Below are 20132 nucleotides of genomic sequence, written 5' to 3'. Positions count from 1 at the left end.
AGGAAAGATATTAAAATATATGTCAGAATTATAGAATCATAGAAAATAGGTCTGGAAGGGACCTCATTTATCATTAGGCTCATATTTACACCTCATGCCTAAAATCTACCTGGCAGACATCTGGAAAACCTCAAGCAGTGGACATCCCACAGCTTTTTTGGACTAACAATTCCTTGTCTTTAGTATTAGTCTAAGAAAGCACACACATTCCCCTGAAGCCCTGTCCTGTTCTACCAAAACCCAGCCTTTTACAGAACCACTGGAAGCTGCTGTAGAGCAGCTGTAGAGCACTAGAGTTGATCCTGACAGTCTCTCTCTTTCCTTTTTATGTAAAATTACCCTATTCAAATAGGTTGATGGCAGCTGTTGCTAAGCAGAGCCTGAAGAAAAAGATGTTTTCTCAGGTATTTGTCTCACGTACGTCTGGATTCTGCCCATTCACGAGTGTGGGTGCAAGAAGGAGGAACAGAAAATGAAGCTGAGAGAGGAGCAAATACAACACCTGTAAGATATTAGTGTGGCCTGGCATTGGCTGCTTAAGTTCTGGCAATTTTCCCCTGAGTTGCATGGCAGAAGCAATGAGAAGTGACGGCGACTGTCACGAGGGTAAAAGTGTGATAGGCCATGAAGATTTCATGCACTATTAATCAGAAGTTTGGAGAAATGCCTATTTTCACCTCCCTTTTAGTACAGCAGTTGCCACCATGTGCCCTTACCACCAGGAGGAGAGGGACAGTAGCTGGAGCCTCCTAGGTGTACACAGCTTCAGTTATGTCCTGAGCAATTTGTTTTCAAACACAATCAGAAGTACCAGGAATGGTGGGGTTTAAGTGGTTTTGGTTTGTCTTTTTTTTCCCCATTTATTCTGTTTTCCATTACCTGTGGAGTACCATGTCAAGTAGCAGCACATAATAGCATATTGTTTCCTTCATTTCATCTGGCACCTGGATCTTTGGGGCTATACCCTGCACAAATCCAGACACTCTCCTTGTGAGTGGAGACCCACTCCACTTACCTTCATATCATCTAGAAAAAAAATTCTTTACTGGAGTTTAATGTCTAGCAACTACAGCTATTTGGGTGTGATTTTCACAAACAGAATTACTTCCATAATTGTGTTCTTGGCTCTTGAAAATGTATCTGCTGTGTATTTTTAGCACAAATTTACTTTCACCCAAAACCAGTTTAAAATATTTTACCGCTGAATTAGGATAATGATATGTTAGCTCTTTTAGCAGAAAATGAACCTATTTCTAATGTAAATGTTGTACATTTTAAAAGAACAGATTGCTTTACATAGTGTTGGAAAACCTACCGTTCTATGGAACATAAAATTCAGCCACAGCTGGTAAAAGAACCAAGAATTTCATGTCTGTGTAGTGGGCAGGAGAAAAAAAGCGACTCCAAGCAGTTTGTTTGCTTGACTGAGGAGAGAGTTTTAAAAATGGCATTGGCACCTATGAGCACAGAGACACATCCAATGTGGTGCTCTTCCCAGCACAATCTCTCCTCAGCAACCATGGCCTGTGATGAAGACCCATCTCATATCAAAATCACCAGGCAAGTCACAGTGCATCCCTGGCATTGTGATAAGGACTCTGCTTTGTTCTCTTTATTTATGCAAAATTTCCATGGGAGCAGAAGCAGTTTGGTAGAGAGTGTTTTCTGCTTTGCACAGCAGGTGGGTTTGCTGAGGAAAAGGAGGGAATTAAGCTTGCTAGGAGCTCTGTGCTGCTCTGTGCAGGATGAAAGCAAGGGGTTGGCTGTGCCCTTGTACATCATTCTCCTTCCTTCTGCCCCCCCTCCCCCAGGCCAGCTGCAGCCAGTTTTGTTATCCAGCAACACTCATTGCCCAGGACAGTGATGCTGACACTGTATAAATAAGGCAATAATAGGTAAAATCTGCAGGCTGAGTGATGGGCAATATCCCTCCCCCATTCTAAAGAGCATCCACAGCTCTCACCTCGTCCCCAGCCAGCAGGAGAACATCTCCCTTCCTGTTTCAATCTACTTTTAAACACAGTGCTGGGGCAAAGTCTGTTTGGCCTCTTTAAGGGACAGAGAATGGGCAGAGAAGTGCCTATTCCCTAATCGATGCTTCTCTGTGAAAGGTGAAGGATGCAATCTGAGGCAAACTGGAGAGGTAGGAGGATTATTTTAGACAGCAGGCTCGCTGGGGTAACATATTTATCTATTTATCATTTTAGGCTTTGTTTATAAAGAAACATGCTGGCTATATCTGTAAATATTTAAAATAGTTCAGTTGGTGGTAGACGTGGGAAGGGGATCCAAACAGGGATTCTGGGCATTTTCCTTGCTGTTCCTTCTGACATGTCAGTTCAGAGCAGTTGGTAACGTAGCGACAGGCTGCAGTACTTCATTATCATCACAATCTGCTACCTTTCTAATATAGTATCTGACATTTCAGTCAGACAGAGATCTGCCTCCTTAAGCTGGCAGGAACTTTATGCCTTGCACTTGAGAACATCGCCATGCTGGGTGTGGGGATGAGGCAGGGCACAGGCTGCCAGTGATTATCTAGATATGTCAAAGCATGGCATTCAGGTGAAAGGCAAAAATATATCAATACTAATGGAAAATCACAAACAAGATCCAAACCATCCTCTGCCATCTGATAAAATCATTTCCCTGTTATGCAGTTTCCAGCAAGAGTTTACACAAGTGTTTATTTGAGAGGAGAAAACCCAGTGTCACTTGAACTTAGTTGGCAGAGCTGAGGTACCCAGTGGGGCAGGTGCTGGTGTTGCCTGTGCCATGAGGTTGTAGGGGAGATGCCAACACTGAAAATGGTGTGGCCACAGGGGCACAGGGTTACAATTGTGCTAGCCAGGAAAGAGGCACAGGCAGGACTGTATTGGGATTGCAGCGCAGGGAAATATTTGAGCTTGGAAAGTTCTGATTTAAAAGAAGTAATTCCATGCCTAAATCTTTTCCTTATTGTTTCAGACTTATTGTTTCAGACCTGCCTTTCTTGCATGACTTTGTGTGGCTCCTCTTGACTGTTCTGTTTTGCTCTGCCTACTTGCCCTTGTTGGGGATCTGCTATCAGAAAACCTAAATAAATGGCAGAAGGGGAAAAGTGTAATAATATCTATTGCTTATTTGAATCTCTTCATCTCAAGATCTGTATTATAAAATCTTTAATAAAATCAGAGCTGGAAAGCAGATGTTACTAATTAATTTTCCAGATGGGCAAACCAAGGCACAAGCAGTTACTGGCATTACTGGCCACCCACAGAATTTCCCACCTTTGCTGGGTAGCAGAGTTTCTCCCAGTACGACTGTGAAATTTATATATTACATGGAAAAGATGCACAAAAGTTATAGGATTTGGCTCCAAATAAGTAACCCAATTTTGAGATCAGAAAGGTCTGTTTTTGCTGGATTTTTGCTTTGCCCCTTTAGCAACAGTGGCAAGCCTGATGTTTCCTGTTACAGCCCACCAAGATTTCAGTCAGGGGTAACAGCATGACTGAGAAGTCTAAATACTGTGTTAGGTGCTGATCAGCAAAAGGGTTGCCCTGTTTGCCCCAGAACTACACAGGAGTAATTTGTGAAATCCTTATTGTTTGTAATGCTTTCTGTGTCATCGTACTTGAAAGACTAGATAGGCTTTTGTTAATATTTCAGCAAAATTTATATATTAAACAAATCTTTGATCAAAGCCTAAAATCACCTCATTTGATCTAAGCTGGCTTAACGGATAGAAGTAGAATAAGGGGATGATTTTCAGTACTCTCCATTTTATCTTGGCTGGAATAGTTTTTCTCAATAATTCATGTACTATGACATCCATAATCTTTCTTTTATCATGGCTAGACTATTTGCTTTAATACTAGGTTTAGAATGCCACATAGGATAACTGTGGGGGTTCTGTGAACTGAATTGTTAACAGCACGTTTCTGCTTTATAATTCACTTAAACCATAGGCTGATTATGAAAATAATAGCCTGTAACCCTTTAAGTTATACTAGCACACTATGATTATTGCAGTGAAAGAAAGGTGAAATCTTTTTCTTGTTAAAGAGAAGCAAACATGTAAAATATAATCCTGGTCTGATTTGTGAACTGTGTTTAGCTGAGAGATTTAGTGGAAACTTTATGAAAGTGACCCAGTAATTTGGGACATTAATTTTTATTTTTAAAATCATCCACTACCTGTGAAAGCCTAATATTCATTGCAAATCAGGGAGATTTGAACTTCTAAGTGTCTAAAGCCTTTTGAAAAACAATTATTCAATTCTCAGAAGCCTGTTTTTCCTTCTAAAACTCTCAGTTCTAATTCAGGGTTTTGTTTGGGTTTTTTAATGTGTTAAACTTCCTTAACACCAATACAAGTTTGCCTTAAAGGGGCTTTCATGCTGAGTGAGTGTATGTGGGAAATGTGTAGGATTCCATGTTAGACCCAAATGCATCATGAATCGCATGGAAAAGACTGAACTTGCTCACTGAGGTTCACTGCCTGTGAATAATAAAGTGATAAAATACTAAGAGAGGATGCTGAGCATGCATTAATTGATCCAACAAACTTCTTGCCCACTGGAGGGCTGGTAAACACCAGTAGACAACACTTGTGGTCAAGGAAGGCCATCACCTAGTGAGAATATTCCTGGGAATCGCCCCAGTGCTGTTTCCAGATGTGTTGAACAGGTTTCTTGTAGTGATTGGAAGTCACCGGTGTGTTGGAGGTCTGATAAAGCTGTCAGCCAGCTGGGAAATATCAGGAGACATCAGATGGCAGGCATGTGGAGAGCTTCTGAATTCCAGGTCACAGGCACTGGAGCTGCAAGGTAGATTGGGTTTGCTGTGCAAAACCAGCACAATGTTCCTACTCTTTGTTACATTGTGAAACAGAAGTTGGTTGACAAATATCATTGAAGGACATGAAACAAACACTTTAGAGGCTGAAGAGGTTCAGTGCTAAGGTCGTTTTCCACTATTTTGCTTGTTCAGAATGAGGGGAAAGGGATCTGTCATCATCACAGCACTGGAGTGTGCAGTTCTTTGCTGAGACCACTCTAGACTTTGCACCTCACTTCGTAGCAGCTCTTTCCCTGACAAGAAGTGCTTGCTGAGTGTCATGGTTTAACCCCAGCTGGCAATGAAGCCCCACACAGCTGCTCATTCACTTCCCCTGCTGGGATGGGAGAGAGAATCAGAAGAGTAAAAGTGAAATAACTTGTGGGCTGAGATAAAGACAGTTTAACAGGTAAAACAAAAGCCATGCGCACAAGCAAAGCAAATCAAGGAATTCATTCCCCATTTTCCATGAGCAGGCAGGTGTTCAGCTATCCCCAGGAAAGCAGGGTGCCATCCCACATAATGGTGACAAGCTCCATCACTCCCAACATCCCCCCACCTCCTCCTTCTTCCCCAGCTTTGCCCGGTGCACATGGTATGGACAATCCCTTGGGTCAGTTGGGATCAGCTGTCCTGGCTGTGCCTCCTCACAGCTGCTTGTGCACCCCCAGCCCACTCCCTGTGGGGGGAGAGGCAGGAAAGGCCTTGACCCTGAGTAAGCCCAGCTCAGCAGTAGCTTTCCATACTTCTGTAGTATAAACTGTGTTTCCAGCACAAACCCAAAACATAGCCCATACTAACAACTGTGAAGAAAATTAACTCTGTCCCAGACACAAACACCACGCCATGGTAGTCTGGATCTAAAAATAGTGCTGATGCTAATAGAAAAAAAGAATGAGATCTGAATGTAAAATTGAATACATTATATTGATCTCTCAACTGAAGAGAGATTTCTGACAGTACTTCTCCAGCAGTTTTGTAAAACAGTACTTCCATTTTATTAACAATGACTGAAAGAAATAAACAATTGCCTACATCTTTTTCTGGGGAGCAGTTTCTGCTTCTGAAATCCTTATAATGAATGGCCATTCTCTCTTCCTTTCTCAAACCAATTTGTTCATAATTGCTACCTTTGAAAAAGAACATGTTTGAAGATTTCAATTTTCATGTTCCAGTCCAGATCTTTAAAGCAGGGAGGCAAAACAAATGAGCCCAAGATCAAAATTTCTCCTTTTTGTGTGTGTGTGTTTGTTTCCTTTATTTTTTTTTTTCTGTGTGTGGGGGGGTTTTTTGTTGTTTTTGTTTAGTTTGGTTTGGTTTGGTTGGTTTTGGTTTGGTTTGGGTTTTTTGTGGTTATTTTTTGGGGTTTTTCATTTTTTTCACAAAAAATAAGAGCTAAAACAGTAGAATAGGCCCATGCTCCATGATGCTCTAAACCTTTGCAAAACCATAAGATCCAGAAGTTTCCTGTAAGGAAATTGCCTAATTGTGAAACATTATACAGCTTCATAAAACAAAAATAAAAATGTCTGCCTGACTCCAATTACTGATCGTTTGTATTCCATAGTGGGAAAGAAAAGACTTGTGCATCTCATAATTCAATATCTGAGAAAATACAGTCTGTCAGTTAATGGAAAGGAACCTGCTGTAGGTAATTTGGGGTACATTTCAGAGTCTGTCATTGATTCACAGCACAGCACTGAGCAAGGAACTTGATCTCTTTGCTGTCCACTTTATATCACTATTTAAAAGTTGTAATGAAATCTACCTTACAAGGGTTTTTTCAAGCCTTATTGTTCATAAGGCATCAGGACAGACACTAGAGAGATTTCAAAGTATAATTAGTATTGGAGGATAACTAGAGTGTATCATACTTAGGTGATGTGCAATTAACTCTGTAGGATCTCAAAGTGCCTAAATCCCCAAATGTACTCTGTGAAACACTGATAGTCTTAATTTACAGTAGCACCAAAAAATAGATAAAGGAAGATAAATATATAAAGATAGATAAATCAATTAAATAAAGATAAAGATAAAGATAAAGATAAAGATAAAGATAAAGATAAAGATAAAGATAAAGATAGATAAAGATGATAAAGAGAAAACTTGAAAACGCCTTTGGGTGGCTCTTCAAGCTGCCAAGTAAATTGAGCTGCAAGTAAATGACATATCAAGCAAATTGGCAGTGATTAATCTGTTTTTCCTCTTGACCATATTGCCGAGATATTCCTTAGTTTGTTCCAAGATGTTGATATTAGGAGTCTTGGATGTAAAGCAAGCATTTTGATGGTGTATCTGAATTGACTTTCTGTGACAAGAAATGATACTTCAAAAGTTCTCCATGAGACTTCACTGCAATTGTACTATACTGGAATGTATTCATCATTGCTGCTAAGAAATCGACCTAAGAAAAGCCAAAGGATAAGCTAAATATTCTCCTTTTGGGGTAAATAAAAGGAGCAATTAACCATTTGGATAGCCAGGGCTAGATGAAGCTCAGTAGTGGGAGGCACTGAGCACTTCCACCATGTGACTCAGGAGAGCAGATGCCAGAGCAGCTGCCACGAGAAGGTTCAGGAGTCCCAGCTCATCTAGTGCCATGTAAATCTGTATTTGGGGGCTCAGCTGGTGTGGTGCTGGCCACTGCCAGCAGTGCTGGGAAGCAGAAGGCTGAGCAGAAGGGGAGCAATATGGATGAGTGGGTTCTGGGGGAGCTGACTGCCAGGACAGCCACCTGCGTACCGGCAGATTACGGAAGGTTGTGTGCTTATTTGTGCGTGGCAAAATTGAGAGCAGCAAGTGTTAGCAACACTTTGAAGAAAAGCCAAGAGCCCATATTTCATTTTGTAAACACAGTTTTCTTTCTCAAGGCATTCTTTTCTGCTTGTTTTTTGGAAAGATTGATTTATGCTGTGTCACAGGAGGCAAGTAATAAACTAAGTTTTAACCAGTTTCTTCTTCTGTCAGTACTTGCATCTCACAGTTTTAAAGCTCTGCATCTGTGTCTTGGAATAGGAGATCCTTGCCCTTTCTGGGAAGATGTCTTTAAAAGAAATTAATTGGACAGAGATTCAGATAATATTTATATAAATAATAGAGAAGCTGAATATGTACAATTTACTTTTCCTTTGCAGTTTAGGAAATAGGACCTCTAGGGAAAATAAAGAAGGCCCAATATATTCAAAGCACTCTGAAGAAGAAATTCAGGACTCTTATGAAAATCTTTGCTTTTCAAAAGTAAAAACTATGTACTTATTTCAAGTTTAAATTGTCTTTAAAATTCACGCCATGTCTTCAAATCTTCTCATTAAAAAGAGTCTAAAATTAGTTTTCAAATTAAATCAATATTGCTTTTCCTCCTTTTCCCTTTTCCCTCCTTCAGGGCCAATAGTGAATAATCTGTGTATGATGTCATTGTACTGCCAGTACCAAAGTAACAGTTTTAAATGTTCAGAACCCTACTACTCGTTTTGGATTTAAGGCAGTCAACAACCGTGAGTTTGGATGAAGATTCAAGAACTAAGTTTATATGAATGTATTAACAAAAGAGCCAGTATTAGACAAAAATAGGTAAGTATAGAAAAGAGGTGAAACCAGAGTGCTTTAAATGAGTAACAGACCTTGCAACTTCTCCAGGTGGGGTACTGCTGCAGAAAATCTCCTTGCTGAAATGAAATTATTTGGCCCATGTAGAACAGGAGAACAGTTTTACTACATCCCATAGAGGCACAACTATAGGAAGAACCTTCCGTGACTGCAAAATGAAAATGCACCGGAGGGGACTCTGATTCCAACTGTTCTTCAAAGGCTCTGAATCTGTCAGCAGGTCACCTGCAGATCACTTTGCAAAACTTATTCAGGTGTTTCCCTAAATGTGGGACTTATTGTTTGAAAATTGATTTCTCAGATATCGTAGAAAGAGTCAGAGCACAGCAGTGCTATCAGAAGAACAGCTGGTGATCTTTCTGAACTCCCTGTAACCGTAATTGTACCTTCTGATCACTTAACATCAGCTCCCACACTGTCCAATGCCATAGAATAAGGGGGGGATATTGTACAGGTTTTTTTCTGGGATAAGGTTAATTTTCTTTATAGCAGCTCATGTGATGCCCCATCAGTCTTCTAATTTTTGCTCTTTCTCTTGTGTCCCTCATCCCTCTGGGTGTGGAGCACAAGTCAGTGGCAATGTGGTGCTGAGCTGCCTGCCAGGATTAAATTTCCCTTCAATATTTTAACTGGTTTCTAAGCCAAAGGAGCAGTTTTATAAATGCCACCTTTGCCTGTCTGTTTCCCAGGACATGTCCTAGACAGCACTTCATCAGCTGGTGAGGTATTGGCCATGTTAACAGCATGCCCTGTGCTTTTCAGAGATTACAGAACAGCCATCAGTCCTGCAGGTGGCATTTCCAGCGTTCATCCTGGATGGCTTGGATCATGGAAGCAGGAAGATTTGTATTGAGTGTTCCATTCAGGAGCTGATCCATCAGCCTTGGAAAGGTGGCCATGACCTCACAGGCTGTGACTTGCATCAGCCTGAGAGAATGAGTGTATGGGGAAGGAGGAGAGGGCCTTTGTCGCACAGGCTGTTTGCATGCAACTACTCTACAGGTCCTGATGGAAATGAGATTATGGCCTGTGAACTCCTCAGAATGCACACTTGAAAAGCTTTGTATAATTGGGGGGAAAAAGTGCATGTAATTATTTCCTGGTTTTGAAATGGGCAGAAACCCAGTGCAATAAAATAATCGACACCAAGTGATCTAAAATGTCAAGGGGTTCAATTTCTATCAATTCCACATACAGATAAGTTTAAATATATTTTATAAATTGAATAAAGTGCTTGCAATAGAAATATGAAGTATTATCCTGACATTTTATTAGATACGGATTACATGATGTTGGAAGCTGAAAAAAGAGTGGAATTTCACCAAGCCCTGGATGTGGATGACAGGATTTGTTTCTCACTTGACTTTGATCTCTGGTCTTGGTCCATCATTGAGGATGAATACAAATACGAAAGGTAAAAGAAATTAAACTGAAAAAGGGAAGATTCAGCAATTAAAAGTAAACTAAAAAGACCAGGACCATGTTGGACAGGAGCCATGCAGTGTCTGCTGTGATAAGCCTGAAGAGTCAAGACAAACTTTTCCCCCCTGCTTTTAGGTCTGTTCCTTCTATTGCTGCTGTGCCCAGGTGAAGTTGTTTCAATATCTACCACTGCCTGACTAATTCATACTTTCCCAAAAAAATCCACAGAAATCCACCCACAAAAAATGCCTTTCATGGAAAAAAGCTGAGAAATTTAGTAACCAGTGTGAGTGTCAGTTTAATGGAGAGATTTAAGTGCTTTCTTTAAGGACTCAGTTCTAATTCAGGAGTTTAGTAGGTGACATTTTAGGCAAATGTCACTCAACAGCTCTTATTTCATGCAGCATTTGATATCTGTACTCAAAGGTTATACCTACTGTTTAAAAAATTATATTTCCCAGTGTGTGGAAGCACTGTGAGTGCTGTGGAGTTGTACCATTTCAGGGTAGCAGTTTCCCTCAAGGAAGCTACCTTTTCATCAAAGAACTCACTCCCAAACCTCTCTACTTTTTCTATGAAGGGATTTCTTTCAAGAGTCCAGTGTAGTGTATTCCCTTCATCCTACTGCCAAGCAAGGGTGGATTCAGAGGAAAAATAAGTATTTGTGTTCCTTCTGTTGACCAAATAAGACATGCAAAAAAAAAAAGAACAGAAAGTAGCACATGACACATAGAATGGAAAAGAGGCACATCAGTAATGTCCCTGATAAACCTGCTGAAGGCAGAAAAATTTACTAGGAATTTTTCAAAATACATCAAAGCAGAGAGTGAAGCAGGAAGTCAGTCAAGACAGAAAATTATCCAGGTGTAAAAAGGGGGGTGAGGGGCGGGGGGAAGTGAAAAAATTAAATTTTGATGATTTACCCCAGTTTTCATTGTGGAGAGGTTTAAGAGAGAGTCCTGCATCCAGGTAAAAGTCTGAGAACCTTTTAGAAAAGGAAAGATTGGCAGAAGAGATATTCAGAACATACTTATACAATTGATAATAACTATTAAAATTGTTTACTGAAGCATTCAGTAAGGCTTTGATTAAAAAAAAAAACAGAGAAAGTTAAGCTAGTTTTTAAGAGTGATTTCATGAAAATACATCTCAGGAAGTCTGATTTCTGCAGTAGGGAAACTGGCAGACATTATAATGAACAGGAATAGTTTCTGATATACAAGTACAAAACATTGGGGAAAAATCAACATTTTTGTCATGCACCACAGATCTGTCAGATCCTTTGGAACAGCTAACAAGCAAGCAATAAAAGGGCTGTGGTTAATACAGCATTATTGAATTTCAATTCAATTACTGAATTTTTGAAAAGCTACTGCAAATGTAAATAAATGGCTTGCCATTGATATTTTAACTCAAGAGTCTTTGTAGAGCTTGTGCTGTTCCTCATATTCACAAATGATCAGAAAGAAGGGGAAATTAGTGAGATGATACAATTTGTTGCTGACACAAAATCAGTCATAATAGCAAAAATTATATCTCAAAACTTATTTGCAAGGAAGTGGTTTCTCAATGGTAAATTGGCACTTTTGGAAGTTTTTCTCTTGAACATCATGGGTATAGAGATTATTAGCCTATTCAAACATTAGACAAATTCATCTGAATCCTGTAACCCCTCATTTCCCCAGACAAGGCCAATATTCAGGAAGAACTACTCACTCCTTGCTTTTATGCCATATTCTTCCCTATGTGTCTTCCAGGCACAGCCAGAGACCGAAAGCTGGGAGAGAAAAATTGGGTCTGGCTCTCATTTCTATCTCCACCTGTCCCTGAATCCTGATTTCTGAGGAGGCTGTGGAAATTCTACAGTGTTTCAGGGTAGGGACTGTAATTCAGGGCAGCTTCCCTGTGTCCCATGTGGGAAGTGTGTGGTGATTCCCAGTCCTGTCCTGTGGGTTCATGATAATTCATGATAGTGCATGTCTTCATCAAATTCAGGTAAGATCTTGCTGGAAGCTGCAGAATTCTTCTTCAGTGCAGTAGGACACTATAGAAAAAAACCCAAACATTCCAAACCAACCCCCACCAAAGTTCTTTCCCTTGTCATAGCACAAAGGAGAATTTTGGTTTTCAGTGTTGCATTAGAGACATGGTGATATTTGGTACTGATGAGAAGCTCATCAATGCCAAAGGGGAGCTGTAGCAGAATAAAAGTTAAGGTCTCATTTAAGCTACTCATTATCATTTATTACAACTGCTCCCTGGTTAAGAAACTATGACTCTTCTGAAAATTTTCTACCAAAAAAACCCTTTTTTTTTCACAGCCTAACACCTTTGGAGGCTTATGAGGGTGCTAAAGGCCTCCAATAATTCACCCCAGATCTCATTTCTCTTTGTCACCTTTGTGTATTTGATTGCATCATGCTCCGGCTACTCATAATTAAACCTGTCAGTCAGACAAGTGTCCTGACATGTTCTGAGTGAGAGAAAAACATAGCAGACATCGTGCTGAGGTGTTGCTAATGTGGGAACCTTGGGAAACAAGTCCAGGGAGTGAATTTGTGACAAGAGGAGGAAAAAAGGATGCTGAACTGTACAGGGAACTGGCTGGTTAAGAGAACTGGCTAGAGCGACAAACTGCCTTTTACATTATTAGTTAGAATTTGTTCAATACAACATGAACCTTGTTGGTGAACTAAAACTGCCATTGAGAACCTCAAGCACTGCATCAGGAATGAAATTAAGTTTAAACACCTGGGGGTAGGGGTCATGAGGATGGGGTGGGCAAGAAAGGCTCAAGAAACTTTGCTTTGCTTCTTCCAATGTCATTTTTTTTCTCCACAGAAAGAGATGACAGCGGTCATGTGCTTCATTCTGGCACCTTTTCATTAGTGCTAAATTTGTTTTCTAAAATCAGGCTACTGCACCAGGAATGTTGTCTTTGATTAGAGCAATTTCAAGACTGAGCTCATTCTAGGGTACCTTGATGTATCAGTGCCCAAATTTTCAGCTCCAGTTCTTGGCCTTTGGATTGCAGAATTGTAATGTTAGTTTGGTAAACCAAACAGATCTCTGAGGAAAGGGTGTATTTCTAGACTTGAGCTGTCACTCTTTCCCTTCAGAAAAATAAACTGTATGCTACATATCTATCTAGATTACTAGGGTTTTTTTCCTTCTAAACAATTTAATAGATTTTAAGCCATAAGCATTATCTAATCTGACTTACCACTTCATCTGACTCACTGAATTTCATCCAGTCATTTCTGTTTTGAATATAATAGCCTGTAAATGAACTAGAACTTTTCTCCTGGGTAGACATGCAATCAAGGAAAACATTGATTTTATATTGTGGCATATTGTTTTCGAAAAGAGTTTTCTCTGTACGTCTCTATTTAAAAATCTGACAACAAAACATCTTAAAACAGTCTCAGGATATGACACTGTCTGGACAGAGAAATTTGTACAAAATACTCATCTGACAATAAGTAGTGATGCAGAATATTATACTAGTGAAAAAAACCCTGTAACTTCATACTCAGTTCTTGCTATAAAATCCCTAAAATAATTTCTAAGGGAAGCAAACTTATTATCTTATTCTAGGTTTAATTTACATCTCAAAATTACATAATTGTGTCTCATTTGCAAGTGATATGTGAATGCTGTTGTGCTGATACCTTTAGCTTTGTGAAACAGCCTGAACTGTATTTCTTGGGATGCAAGGGACAGCTTGCTCATGTAATTCACCAGTAATTTTTCTGCAGGAATAGAAAGACCCAAACCTAGGAAAAGAACTAAAATGCACTTCTCCATTCATTTCTAAAAGGCTCCTAATTCAGAAATGCTTGTTTTAAAACATATAAATCCTACAGCCCTGGAGCCAAGTAAAAATGGCAGTCTTTGTAGGACCAGAGTGTTTTTTTAGCATTGAAAAGTGCTTTATAACAGTTAGAGGGTATTCACAAAGATCATGTAAAGGTTTTCTGGGTTGCTGTCTGTGGGGTTGGGTTACCTTAACTGCAAACAAAACTAATGCACTGAAATTACTGCTGGGCATCAGCCAAATATAAAGAGACTCCTTTAAATCTTTTTAGGCCCTACACAGACAGGTGAGACACTCAAAAGCCAGAGGCTGCTCTGCTGTCATGGGCTTCTGAGTAAGGTGATTCTCCCATGAAGTCTCTGCCTGTTTCTGTGTCTATATTTTATCCATTGCATGTTCAAAGTGATTGTGTCAGACCCCCCATCCACCCTATAGCATGCCTTTTGCCTGGGAGCTGAGTGAAATCAATGTTGAATTAAACTGCCAGGTACCTTTTCATCAAAGAGTTCACAAAGATGCATTTGCCCTTCTGCCCAGCTCTCACACAGGCAGAGGCTTCATCATAGTTCTAAGGCAGAATTGTAAGAGCTCCTGGGCATGGAGGAAACATGAGAGAGAAAACAAAAGGTGCTGAGGTGAGGTATGGAACCTGTTATGAGAGCTGGGGATGTTTCAACTATGCCCAGCATATCAGAGGTGTTAAAATCAAAGGTGTAAGTGTATTGTTTACCGTGTGAGAGCCCAACACAGGAGGGCACAGAGTATTTCAAACCTGTTTAAAGAGAGCTTGCATGGTGTCAGCTTCTTTCTTCTCTGTCTAGGCTGTAGAGGGATCCTAGCAAAGGTCTCTGTTCCATGCCAGAAATGTTTAGAAGCTTGTCCTGATGGCTCAGCTCTACAGGAGAGCAATCTTTGTTAGTGTAGCTCCCAACATGGTGCAGCTGCTGCCTGTTAGTCTGGCTAGAAATGTCAGACCACATAAAGACCTGAGAACAAAATAGCTGTAGACAGCTTTTCTCTCATCTGATTTTTCAATAGAGGTATTATTACATTTTAATATTTCCATTTGCATTGCCTGCTCTGAGAGAAGACAGTGTACAATTTTATCCTAAAATACATTCACTCCATCTTACATTCTACTCCAGTATTATCCACTCCATCTTGTATTTACTGCAGTAAACTGAAGAAAGCATGAGTTATATTTTATGCCACACATTCATTTTATGAGGTACCATTTCCTCTTGTCTTCCACAATACAGCCTAAGAACTTTCTCAATGTTCATTGAAATGTTTTGTCTCCCACCTCTATATACCTCGGCCATATTCCTCTTTTCTAAGCAAAAAGATAAATAAAATAAATGCTTTTATAATAAAAATAGAATGTTAAATAAGTTCCACAGAGCTTAGCTGCCATCTAATGGTTAAATAAATTTGGCTTTGTTCAACTCACAATTCCTTGAATTAAAGAAAGACAGAAATTGTGCAGAAAATAATTATATTTTCTTCACAATTTCATAGGATTTTCAAAGATAAATTAATCTCAAGGACAGCTCAATTCACATATTTCTCACCACTGCTTGGAAGAACACCTTTGTAGGTATCATCTCATTTATAGTTCTCCTATTTCTCTATCAAATATATACTTCCATGTTAAAATCTTTGTTCCTATTCCTGAACTCTATATCAAGTTTAAGAGTTTTAGATTCAGATAAGGACAACAAAGAATATGTCAGAAATACAGAAGGCTGCAAATGTGGTGGAAGAGGAGTTGCCAGTTTTAGGGGTTTCTTTTACATAGTGTAGGAAGTAAAACCAAACAAATGACTCTAGTGAAGTATTTTAGTTGACAGGGTTGATTTTTTTTCTTTTTCTCTGTTGGTTTGTGCTCCCATCTAACCAGCCAGAGCTTAGTATAGAAAACAGAAGCTGATAGTAATTTTCCAAATGGAGAAACAAAGTAAAATTGACAAAGCTCTTTTCAATATTGTTGTTTTAACTCTCCGGGGATCATTTTGTTCAGGCAGCCTTTAGCATTTATTCAAGTGCTTCACAGCTAACTTGAAATACCAAAGAGGTAATTTTCTAGCTAACACGTGCAAGGAACAACCACATTTACCAAACTTTTAGTCTAAACATTCCTGTGCTCACAACCCTGAGTAAGAAGCCCATGAGTGTTTGCAGGCCAGGCAGTGGGCAGGGCAGGGCACCAACCCTTGACATTGCAATTTTGCTGTCTTTATGGTTTTACACACCAAGTCTCCATGTTGGTGTTTATTCTCTTAGACCCTCAAGCTGCTATGAATTCATAGTTTTAGCCTCTTCACTTTGCATGACCCTGTGTGGTTACCTGGATCCCTTTCTCACAATGAAAGTTTTCTCTGAAATTTATCCCCAGATTTTGTGGCTGGGCTGCATTGGAGCTAAGCCCTGGGCCACAGAGAGCTGCATCCATTGTCAGAGGAATGCAGGGAGAGGTTACAGCTAAAAATGTGCTTGTACTGTCTGTGTTTATGTACTTTTAAGCAGAGATAAGTGCAGTGGTTAATCCCACCCGGAGCTTTTGTTTCAAGGCCTCTGTAGGTGCAGGATGTCACACTGGTTACATGTGGTTAAAATTGCCAACCTGCGTGAGTTGTGCTTCCTCATCTGATTCAATTTTGGCTTTACCTTTGAAGCACACGAGTTTCCCATTTAAACAGTGGGAGTACAAATGATAACTCTCCTCATTTTCCACTTGTTGGCACGGGGGTTTCGCTTCCTGCCCTACAGGGAATTTTGGATAACTCATTGTCAAGACAACTCTCAGCAGGATCAAGGCCTTGCATGAAAAATTACGTTTTCCACAGTGAATACTTTAAAACAAAACACAAACACACCAGGCAGTAGGTGGCAGTTCAGGGTGGTATCTGATGACAGAACATTTCAGAAAACAAATCTGACCTACAGTTGCTCTGTTCCATGAAAATTATTAGATGTCTTTGCTTCACACCTGTTGGTTTTTGTCATCTGTTTTTCATTACATTGAAATAATTGATGCAAATTAAAAGTAAAAATTAGAACAACTAAGAGGGAAGAGCACAGAAGAAAGCATGCCAGTGTCTTCTGAACAGATGAAGGGGTTTGAAGGGGCTGAATAGAGCAAAAAGGAGCCCCATGTCATAAATTATGTTGGTCAGTGATTTGGAACAGAGAGCATGTTTAATCCTATGAGAGTGCAATACCTTGCATGATGTACAAGTGCCTCACAGACAGAAATTATTGTCACAATTTATAATATAAATGACCATATCTGTGTAACAGGGTTCATTACTAGATAATGCCTTATCTGGAGTGAGAAATTAAATTGTGTAACAATACCAGCACAATAGTTCCCTTGGCAATAGAGCTGCACAGTGGTTGAACTGAAACAACTCTCTGCAAGGTCAGTTAGAGTCCTCCAAAATGCAACACGTCCTGTGCTCCTCTGCTAAACCATGAGACTCACAAACCCAGTAGTCTGGAGAAACCACTGGGTTTTATTTATGTATGTGAGAAAATAATTTTTCTCATTCAAAATGTTACAGCTATTCTTATAAGTGGTTCCACTAGAAATCCACTTTATAACAAAAACCCTGGGCTTTTTTGAGAGGGTTCACAAACACTCTGAGCAGGGTGATGAACTAATATTTGATTTACCTATTAAAGACAAGAGTGTCTGAGAAGCCACTGTCTTTGGTTGCTTCAGGCTCTGCTGGGAGAGCCTTGAGGGGCTTTGTGAAGCTGTGCTGACTCTTTTTCACATGGAGGACAAAAGCCATATTCTGCTGGCTGCAGCTTTTCCAATTTGTGGATGTCTTTGGCCATATTAAGAGGAATTTGAGAAGAGCTTATGGAGAATTAGAAATCCTTATTCAGAATCCAGTAGCTTAGCTGCTGGTTGTTATTCTGATATGCTGGTTTTTCTAATATCAATATCAATATCAATGATTTTCATTTCAGAAGAATCATCTTAATAACACACTTGGAGCAGGAATAATATATGGAACTGTTTGGAGGCTACTGGCTTAATAAATGTAATTTCTGTCCAGCCCATCTATTCTGCTAGAATTTTTTTAAAGCTATTAATCTATTTTCTTTCTTTCTTTCTTTCTTTCTTTCTTTCTTTCTTTCTTTCTTTCTTTCTTTCTTTCTTTCTTTCTTTCTTTCTTTCTTTCTTTCTTTCTTTCTTTCTTTCTTTCTTTCTTTCTTTCTTTCTTTCTTTCTTTCTTTCTTTTTCTTTCTTCTTTCCCTCCTTCCTTCCCTCCCTCCTCTTTTATTTTTTTTTAAGAAAAAGAAAAATAGGCAATTTTAAATATTATTTTGTGCCAAGGAAAAGTTGTATCTTTCTCAAAGGGATTTAAAAATCTGTGCTACTTCATTTTCCTGAGTTTGGAAATCTACCATACCACCACTCTTGATATTCTAAGCATGGCTCCATTTCATTTAGGAAATGTAGAACAACAGTTGAGCCTTTAAAATACCAAGCAATAAGTTCAAGATCACTCTTTAGACCATAATCCTCTTCCCCACACTGAGTGCCAGTGTTTGAGCATCTTGACAAACAGATTAGTTTAGAGTATTTGTACAGTGAGCTATTTTAAGAAGAGATGCTATGAAGTTATTCAAATAAAAACCAAGGACATAGATATAAAATAACATGGTTTTCAGATACTCTATCCCATATTTCTTCTGGCAAAATTGGAATTCATCAGATGTGAGTTTAAATTCCTCCTCTAGAGTCAATGCAAAGAGAGAGGTACCTGCAAACATTGATTTAGTGCACCAAGACCATAAAACTCTGCACAGCTTTGAAGGGAACAATTAATGAGCAGAATTTTTTGGTTGAATGTCTAACACGTGGCTAAGCCAACCTTTATTTGTCCCATTGAGTGTCTCATCTAATACCATTCACACAGAATGTTTACTTCTAAGATGATTTAAAGTTGTGTAAGGAGAGGTGAGCTTGGCTTCACCAAAACATTTGTGGCAAGTGCAGCACAGTCATAGCAGAAAGAGTTGACAGAGCAATATTTTTTTTGCCTTAGAACTGAAGGTCCAAATTAAGGTAGAAAAAACAGCATCTGTTCCAACACAAACCCTATCAACGTACATGTCGAGTCAGGGAGTGAAAAATCAGGCAGGTGAAAGAAAGCTGCAAAATTTTCTTGAGAGCAAGCATATCTGGAATCACCCATTGAGGCACTATTCTGGGAAAATAGTATTGGAAAAGTTCCACTGGAAAAGTTGGTACCCACTGTAAGAGGAAGTCTGACCATGGCAAGAGTACTGATGAACCTTGCCACTAACTTTCCTAAACATTAAATGCAACCCAGAGATCCAGGAGCTGATCATGGTGTAGATAATGGAGTGACTGCTTTTCTTGGAGGGATTCAAACTTTGAAAGGAGCTATTTCATTATCACATTGGAAGATATGAAGTATATAAAACTGGGGTTTATTTTGGTAGCTTTCATGTCTCCTTTCGTGTCCATGCTGAGAAGCTCTCCTGTCAGAGGAGGATTCTGTTTCCTTGCCCAGACACCCATCAAAACAGCAGATACACCAAAGCTTTTGCAAATTTCCTGAATTTCTGTGTGAACACACAAGCCTTATGACCTATTTTCTGAGGTTCTGTGACAAAATCCCATTTTTCCTCGTTTGTCGGAATCTCTCTTAGCTAGTCTGCTCCATGCAAACCATAAATATCTACCAAAATAAAGGGATCTCATATATGAAGAAGAAAAGTGTTCAAATTAAAGGCACTTTTTCTATTGAGTCATTAGATTGAAAAAACACTTTTTTATTCATCTAGGTCACATTTTTTTAATACTCCCACAGCTTTTAACCAGCATAAGATGTTGCACAAGAAGTGTGCTATGGAAACAAGAAGGGGATAATCTCTTCCTCCACCTGCTGTCTCTGATCCCAGTACTAAAATCCAGTTTGCAGTTTCCAGCACCACGGGAGCAGACTGGTGATTAATGTTCAGCTTGTTGTTCACCAAAACTTCCAAGTTCTTTCCTGCATGGTTTCTACTTAGCTGTCCAGTCCCCAGTTTTCTCTATTCTCTGTGGTTATTGCAGGACTTTGTTTTGTCCTTGTTGAAATTATCAAGAGCCCTGTTCACCCACATCTCCAGCCTGTGAAGGCCCCTCAAAATGGCAGCCCTACCATCCAGCACATCAACCACTGGCCCAATTTGCTCTTGTTTGGCAGCCCATTGAGTGAGTATTTGATACTGACAGTAATTAATGAAGATTTTAAATAGTATCAGTGCCAACCATCAAGAGGTGCTGCTGGTATCCAGCTGCCAGTTGGACTTTAAACCTCTGACCATCAGCCTTTTAGGCCAGAAAAAAAAAAAAAATCCGGCAGTTTTCCACTTTATACTCCATCTATCCAAAATATAGTTCTTCAGTTTAGCATCATGGAATTCCATGCTGACACTC

The 20132-nt window shown here is 39.5% G+C and overlaps 1 long non-coding RNA gene across 1 annotated transcript; it reads left to right on the top strand.

The window, feature by feature from the left end:
• Positions 1 to 1899: 1899 nt before the first annotated feature.
• LOC138104735 (uncharacterized) lies at positions 1900 to 9623 on the top strand. Its single transcript, XR_011148245.1, has 3 exons — positions 1900 to 2143; positions 8204 to 8391; positions 9190 to 9623. It is a non-coding gene; the product is annotated as an uncharacterized lncRNA (long non-coding RNA).
• Positions 9624 to 20132: the final 10509 nt, after the last annotated feature.

The sequence above is a fragment of the Aphelocoma coerulescens genome, chromosome 1A, assembly GCF_041296385.1.
Source record: "Aphelocoma coerulescens isolate FSJ_1873_10779 chromosome 1A, UR_Acoe_1.0, whole genome shotgun sequence".
NCBI lineage: Eukaryota > Metazoa > Chordata > Aves > Passeriformes > Corvidae > Aphelocoma > Aphelocoma coerulescens.
The sequence above is the reverse complement of the archived record's forward strand: the minus strand, read 5'-3'. Positions and strand labels throughout refer to the sequence as shown.